The sequence below is a fragment of the Mustela lutreola genome, chromosome 18, assembly GCF_030435805.1.
Source record: "Mustela lutreola isolate mMusLut2 chromosome 18, mMusLut2.pri, whole genome shotgun sequence".
NCBI lineage: Eukaryota > Metazoa > Chordata > Mammalia > Carnivora > Mustelidae > Mustela > Mustela lutreola.
Genome location: NC_081307.1, coordinates 8,659,697 through 8,667,820, shown reverse-complemented (window position 1 = coordinate 8,667,820; position 8,124 = coordinate 8,659,697). Strand labels below are relative to the sequence as shown.

The following is an 8,124-nucleotide window of genomic DNA, read 5'->3' as shown; positions in this document are numbered from 1 at the left end:
TCTGGATGGATCGGAATGTGGACAGATGATTCTGCCCCCTGCCCTGGGGAGAACAGGCAGTGCCAACAGATGTGGGCATGGCCAGGGTCAGTGGGAACCCATGGGAATCAGAAAAGTCCAGGAAACGAGACTATTTTAGACCACTGAGAAGTTGATGTTGCAACCTCTCCCCCATGCCAGATTGTTGGAATTCAGTTTACTCTGTCTTGAGCCTGCCCATCCGAAGAGCCAAGAAGTACACCAATTATATTCCGGCTACCGGTTCAGGAGTTCCTGGCTAACTCTCCACACCCCTCTTGCCCCCACATCCTCGCTCTAAAAGGCAGCCTGGCTCAAGGACACTGAGGAGCATGCCAGCAGCTGGAAGGCTGTGGGCGTCCTCAGCTAGTCTGGTCCGGAGATGTTCTCTCTGGCACACTGCTTTTTCTCGGCTCTCCCCTCCCTGTACTGACCGGCCCCAAACGGACCAGCAACCGAGGCGCACTTCCCAGCAGCCGCCGGTAGGGGCGCCAGCGCAGCCTGGGCCTGTCCTCCCCGGTCCACGCCGCGACCCGCCCGCGGACTGCCGCCCCGTAGGCCATGGAGCGCTATCGCCAAAGTCACTGCTCACCACCTGCCACCCTTACGGGTGAAGCTTACGGTACCCGCGCCCCCGGGAAGGCACACGGGCTTGCATTCAAGGTGAGATGTACAGGACCAAAACGAAAACTTGTACTGAGCCCAGCACCTGCTTAGCTTGGATGAGAACAGAAGGTGGGGGCGAGGAAGGAGAGGGAAAGGGAACTAACAGGGAAATGCGTCGGCACGTAGTGGCGAAGGGCGGAGGGGGGGGGGGGGGGGAATGCCAGGGAACAGGGAACGAGCGAAAGGGTGTGGAAAGACGAGGCCCAGCGCTGACGACAGGCTTCCCCAACTCCACAGGCTTGCCAAGGCCCAGCCCTGGATCCCAGGGAGGTCACGGCCCAGGGTTGACCTCTGAAGCCACCTCCTGTCTCCCCCTGGCTCCTCTGTCTCTGTGCAGAACCGTGGTGTGCCAGGCTCTGGCCAACCTGTGGCCTCTCCACCCTGAAAGAGTCCCCTTGAAAAGCCAAGGGGGAAGAAACCAGCCCCCAGCAGCGAACTCCATATATACCAAGAGGTAACTTGAAACCCCAGAACTGGGCCAGGGGAGGAAGGGAAGGGTAGAGGGGATGAGGTTTTTCCACTTCCATTCGCAACTGTCAGGCGGGTGATTAATGACCAACAGGTTTGGAATCGCCTTTATTGCCAGATCAGTATTGTTGCCCGTGACAGCTAATGAGGTCGGACAGGCTTCTCCACACTGAGCTTTATGGGGCCGGCTCCCTCCCCTGCAGAGCTCACAAGCCCTGCCAGCTTTTGTGTGCAGGAATGTTCCAGCCTCCCCCCCTCCAACTTCTTCCTCCATCACTACCTCCCCCCAGTGCCCTGAGCCACCCATCTCACCCAGAACCTGCCCCGTCCACAAAGGAAGCTGAGTAACAGGGGTTTCGATCTCCAGCCCTGCTCACAGAGACCCATCTGTTACACCCACACCCCAGTGCGCCGCCTCCCCACCCCTGTGGGAGCCTGAGCCGTGGGACTGGGGAAGTTCGTGAAAAAAAAAGGAAGGCAGGGGGACAAAAGCAAACATTACAGCCCTCGGGTTTAAGACAAGGGGGAAGAGGCTTCTGCCTGCTTGGTCTGGACAGTCTGACCAGCAGCCCTAACAGGTCACTCGGCAGTTAGGTGTAAAGTTCTAGAAGTATTTTATACACTTACCACGTCAGTCCCGAGAATGTGTTGAGGTGGTGAGGATGGAGGGTTGTGGGAATTTAGGAAAAGGGGTTTAATAACAGGGGTTTTTAACCAACCTCCTCAAACCCAGATACACACAAAGCCAGAGGTTCCAGGGCAGAAATCAACTTGGTCTGAGGTCTCCGGGTGAGGAAACACGGGCTTTGTTTTCTGCTCTCTTACAAATAATCCTTACCTTTGTGCTAGTTCACATCTTGATACGGTTAAGCACGTGTTTGCCTGGGGTTTAATATTTGAAGGAGTTGGAGCAATGTAATAAGCAAACAGCTTAAAAAGCCCAGGAAGACCCCCTCAGCTTAAAACTCTATTACTTTTCAATGTGATATAAATGTATTTTGCTTCTGCTCACAGCAATTTCCTAGTTTACTCTTATTAAACCAGGAGACGGCTTAGCAGAGTTCTTGATTTATGAAACACATACTAGATTCATTAAAACCTTAAAAGATTTAATACATTTTATCAGGACATTAAATCTGTGCAGGCTTTTTAAATCAAATACCTGCCATATTTCATCCCCCACACCCTGCACACTTACTTAAGAACACTAAAATGTGGACTGACAAACATTACGGTGTTTCAGGCCTGATTTCTGAGTGGCATTAAAGTCCTCCCCTCTAGGATTTATAGCCCAGCTGCTCCCCAAGGCAGATCTTCCTTCTTTAGAATTCAGTTCAGCAAGTTAGCTGAGATCTACATGTCCTACCCATACACAAATGTTTCGACCTCTCCCGGCCCCGAACCCCCCAGGGATTTATCCTCATAGGTTCTCTAGGACCCTACCAGCAATGCCAGCTCCCCATCCTTGACTCCTGGGCTCTGCTTCCCTGCGTCCACATTCAGGGCCTCTCTGTCCACACTCTGCTCACCAGACTCTCTTGGCCCGCGCAGAACCGCACTGGGGCAACATCTGTCGTGCCTGGAAAAGCTTGATCTTTCTCGAACCCCGTTTCTAAGTCTCACCATACAACGGTGGCTCTTGGCTAGGAGGAATTTTGTCACGTCCCTGCCACCAACCCAGGGGACATTTGCCAATGTCTAGGGATGTACCTGATTGTCACAACTGGGTAGGAGCGAGAAGGACAGTCATTAGTGGCATCTAGGGTTAGAGGATCCAAGGATAGCACAGGATAGCCTCCCCCAAAAAGAACCCCAAAGAACTCTGCAGCCTAAAGTGTTAACAGCAGGGTTGAGAAACCTGCCATTGGACATTAGCAGGCACAGGTGGCCAATCTCACTCCTAATAACTTTCAGTAGGTAAGACTGTAGCTCATAGGTGCTACTAGCTGTAGCTAGTAGGTGCTTAATAAAAGTGTATGAAATTGAGCTAAACTGCTATCCTGATACACCAACATTTTCCAAATTTACAAGCGTTGGGGGGAGGGGAATACTGGATCAACGAGCACACCAGGAAGTGACTTACCCAGCTCACCCGCACATCTCTGTAAGATGGGGTGACCCTCATACTATCCTCAAGGACTGTTAGGTTCCGATGAGCTCCTGTAACTGAAAGCGCGTTTTTAGGTCCCAAAGGGTCACGTGATGTTTACTACTTTGTTCAACAAGCATGTATTGAGAGCTGCTTATATACTAGGAATTCCGCCAGACCTGCCGGGGTCAGGGTGGGTGACACAAAGAGGAATAAAAAGAATCCCGTGCCCTCTGGGAGCTCCCATCCCGTGACTCAGACGGACAAAACCAGAATGTTTCAGCATCTTGGAGGGGTGCCCTAGGAGGAGGTGGCACGGATGCTGTGAAAACATGAAGAGGAAGCATTTAGAAGGGGCTTGAGGGATGAGTAAGGGCTCTTCTGGCAAAACACACACAAAAGCCAGGGAATAATATCACCAAAGCTGGAGCTGTAGGTTGGGGAATCATCTCACGGAAGATCGTATAGGACTAGCTAAGAGATGGGAAGCTTTTTCTCCATAGGATCAGGTTTTGGGGTTTTTTAAAAATATTTTATTTATTTGAGAGAGAGAGAAAGCGTGCGCGTGTGCGTTCGTGCGTGAAAGCACGAGTTGGGAGAGGGGCAGAGGGAGAGGGAGAAGCAGACTCCCCGCCCTGAGCAGGGAGCCAGAGCAGGACTCCATCCAAGGACCCAGGGATCATGACCTGAGCCAAAGGCAGACACTTAACCAACTGAGCCACTCAGGCGCCCCAAAGGCAGATTATTATAATAACCCAAGTGAGAAAAGATAAAGCCCTGAACTAGGACAGTGTTTGGGGAAGAGGGGTGCAGCGTCAAGGAACAATGAGAACTGAATGAATGGGGCAGATTAAGGTAGAGGCTGAGTGGTTGGCTTGCGGTGTTGAATGCACAGTGGGAGGTGCCTTTCGAGGGAGAAGTACATCTGAGGGGACCTAGCCCTTCAGTTTGCAACACGACTGGTTAGTCTTCATCCCACATCCAAAGGGCTGGTGGAGTGGGGAGATAATGGAAGGCTCTCAGTCCCGGAGGACAGAGGAGGGATGAAATGAGGACCCTGGGTGGAAAAAGACGGGCCCAGAATGGAACGTGGATTCCCTTAACTTCCAAGATTCACATGCCAAGTATCTAAGGTGCCTCTTTGTCTACTGCAAAAAGGAGTCTATTCATGAGATAAAGAGAGGTACAGATAAATATATGCAGACAAAATGCATACAATCTTTTTTTAACTCCTAATAATTATTATGGATTCAGAGATGTCAAAAGAATGGTCATCCCAGGCAAAAGAAGCCAAGCCACACTTCAGCAGGGCAGCAGGCTGCTTTCTCTCACTCCACAAATGCACTGTGGACCTTGACCTAATCCCTGCCCTGGAGACTTCCTCCCCTTTGCCTTCTATTCTTCCATGAGTAACATAAGCGGATTATATTAAAATCATAGGCAACGATGTGTATGTCCATCAACAGATGAATGGGTAAATAAATTGTTGTGTAGCTGGACCATGGAATAAAACATAACAGTAAAAAGGAATGAACTGTTAACACTCAACAACACAGACGAATCTCTAAATAATTATTCTGGGTTTAAAAAAATTATATATATATATATATATATATATATACATATATATATATATATATATATATAAAATTTTTTACAAGAGGGACGCCTGGGTGGCTCAGTTGGTTAAGCAGCTGCCTTCGGCTCAGGTCATGATCCCAGGGTCCTGGGATCGAGTCCCACATCAGGCTCCTTGCTCGGCAGAGAGCCTGCTTCTCCCTCTGCCTCTGCCTGCCTCTCTGTCTGCCTGTGCTCGCTCGCTCTCTCTCCCTCTGTCTCTGACAAATAAATAAAATCTTTAAAAAAAAAAAAATTTTTTTACAAGAAGCCAGATACACCCTCTCCCCAAAAACAATCCACACTGTATGAATTCCATTTGTATAAAATTGTACAAAATGAAAACTAATCTATAGTGACAAGATCAGTTGTTGCTTGAAAATCGGGGTTGCTGGATCATGGAGAGGGGCAGGAGGGAAAGACTGTAAAGGGGCATAAGGAAACGTGGGGCCATGAGCATATGTTCATTATCTGGATTGTGGTAATGGCTTCACAGGTGTATACATATGTCAAAACTTATTAAGTTGTACACCCTATATGCACTTTATTGTAGGTCAATTATACCTCAATAAAGCTGTAAAAACATATCATCACAAAATGATCTTTAGGTGACTTCCAACCGATTTCCAACTTCATTTTTTTTTCCATGATTCCTCTTTGATCCCTTTACCACACTCCTTTGAAGAAACATTATTAGCCCCGAGCAAATATCCTTTTGTTCTTAAAAGGCACCAATCCTGGTTTTTCCAACAGAAAATACAAGAAGCGTGTTGGAAATAACCCCCTTCGTCATTATTAAGGATATAGGTCTTTACTTCTCTTCTCCCACATTCACCAAAATCTTACTGGGATCAAATGTCCTGAAAAAAGACCTTTATTCCCTGTTTGAGGCATAAAGAAGAAAAATCAAAAACTTTTCCCAGCAACTTCCAATCTTGTGATATAAATGAAGACCAAGATTTTAAGAGTTGCCTGGCTCCTTTGGGGCTCACCTGGTTATTAATGATTCTGCTCTGTGCAAAAAAAAGGGGGTCTTGGGGTGCCAGGGTGGCTCAGTGGGTTAAGCCTCTGCTTTTGGCTCAGGTCATGATCTCGGGATCGAGCCCCGCATCAGGCTCTCTGCTCAGCACGGGGAGCCTGCTTCCCCACCTATCTCTGCCTGCTGCTCTGCCTACTTGTGATCTCTCTCTCTCTCTCTGTCAAATAAGTAAAAATAAAAAATTTTAAAAATCTTTTAAAAAATCTTTAAAAAGGCATATTTTTTCACCTTGGACTGGCTCTCTCACCAACAACAAGCTTGGTAAGAGGACTAAACAAACAGCAATCCAGAGATAGGGAAAGGTGGGTGACTGGGATGGGAGTACTTTTTTTTATCCTACTACAACCCACGACTGCAAAATGAACGAGCCCAATTTTAAAGTACTTGTGATTTCGGACCATCGGTCTACATTCCTGAAAGGTTACATATGAGATAAATGCGGTAACTCTTGTGTGTGCGTTTTTAAGTCGAATCATTATTTTCTCATTCACTTACTATAATGGAACAGATCTTCTTGGGATCGCTTGAATTCTGCTTTGCAATGTACGCGCTCTGTGCTCCGGGGCAGTCCCTTGACTTCTCTAAGCTTCAACTTCCTCCTCTAGAAGGGAGTTGAACTCAAAGGGCTGACCTCAAGATTATATAAAATGAGAACGGGGTAGGGCCTGGTACGTGGAAAGCATTCGATAATGTTTTATGAAATTTGTATTGTAAAATATCTGTTGAAGCCGCATTTCAGAGTCCCTCATCTCTCCTTCTGAGAAGCCTTCATTTGGTCATTCCTCAATACCACGTAACTTGCAGCTTACCCTTCTCTCACGTTCTGTCACATTAATATTGCAAATCTACCAACAGACAAGAACCCATTACGGGAATTTGCTATTTAAAACAGCAACAGCTAATGTTACTGAACACTTTAAAATGGGCCAAACATTGTATGTATTTGTTTTCTTGAAGCATTGGTGACATACAATGTTATGTTAGTTTCAGGTACACGACACAGTGATTTGACAATTCTATATGTGGCTCAGTGCTCACTGTGAGAAGTATACCCACCATCTGTCACCATACAACATTATAACAGTATTATGGACCATGTTCCCTATGCTGTACTTTTCATCTCCATGACTTAATTATTTTATAACTGGAAGTTCATACCTCCTAATCCCTTTCACCTATTTCTCCTGTCCCCCCCACTCACCTCCCTTCTGGAAAGCACCAGTTTGTTCTCTGTATTTAAGAGTCTGGCTTTTTGTTTGTTTGCTCATTTGTTGTTTAGATGCCACATATAAGTGAAATCTTATGGCATTTACCTTTCTCTGTCTGACTTACTTCACTTACCATAATATCCACCAGGTCCATCCATGTTGTCACAAGTGGTGAAACTTCATTGTTTTAAGAGTTTATTTGTCAGAGAGAGAGCACAAGGAGAAGGAGCAGCAAAGGCAGAGGAAGAAGCTGGCTCTCCACTGAGCAAGAAGCCCAATGAGGGGCTCAATCCCAGGACTGTGGATCATGACCTCGGTCGAAGACAGAAGCTTAACCAACTGAGCCACCCAGGCGTCCAGAACCTTCATTCTTTTTTAAAGGCTGAGTTATGTTCATTGCATATATATACACACCACATCATCTTTATCCAGTCATCTGTCGGTGGACACTTGGGCTGCTTCCATATCATGGCTATTGCAAATAATGCTTCAATAAACATAGAGGTGCTGTATCTTTTCAAATTAGTGTTTTCCTTTTCTCTGGGTAAATTCCCAGGAGTGGAATTACTGGGTCATAAGGTATTTCTACTTTTAATTTTTTGAGAAAACTGCATACTGCTTTCCACAATGGTCATGTCAATTTGCATTCCTACAAGCAGTGCAAGAGGGTTCCCTTCTCACCACAACTTGGCCAGCACCTGGTATGTCTTGTCTTTTTGAGGCTAGCCATTCTGACAGGTGTGAGGTGTTATCACAGTGTGAGTGTGTGTGTGTGTGTGTGTGCGTGCGCGCACGCGCGCACGCACACACCTTCCTTGATCTGCCATTTACTGCTTGCAACAATCCTAGAAGGGTCGTACTTTTATTACCCCCATTCTACAGATGAAGAAACTGAGGCCCAAACAGATAAATCATTTTGCAAGGTCATACAGTTAATAAGAGGCACAGGGTGGGGTGAAAGGGCAGGATTTGAACCCAGGCAGTCTGACAATGGAGTATCTTCACTCAACCACTTAAAA

General features: G+C 47.0%; 1 long non-coding RNA gene across 1 annotated transcript; it reads left to right on the top strand.

Annotated features, from left to right (window-relative positions):
• The first annotated feature begins 320 nt into the window (after nucleotides 1–320).
• Nucleotides 321–7,627, top strand: LOC131820594 (uncharacterized). The gene is made up of 3 exons (XR_009349709.1): nucleotides 321–681; nucleotides 922–1,138; nucleotides 7,254–7,627. It is a non-coding gene; the product is annotated as an uncharacterized LOC131820594 (long non-coding RNA).
• The last annotated feature ends 497 nt before the right edge of the window (nucleotides 7,628–8,124 follow it).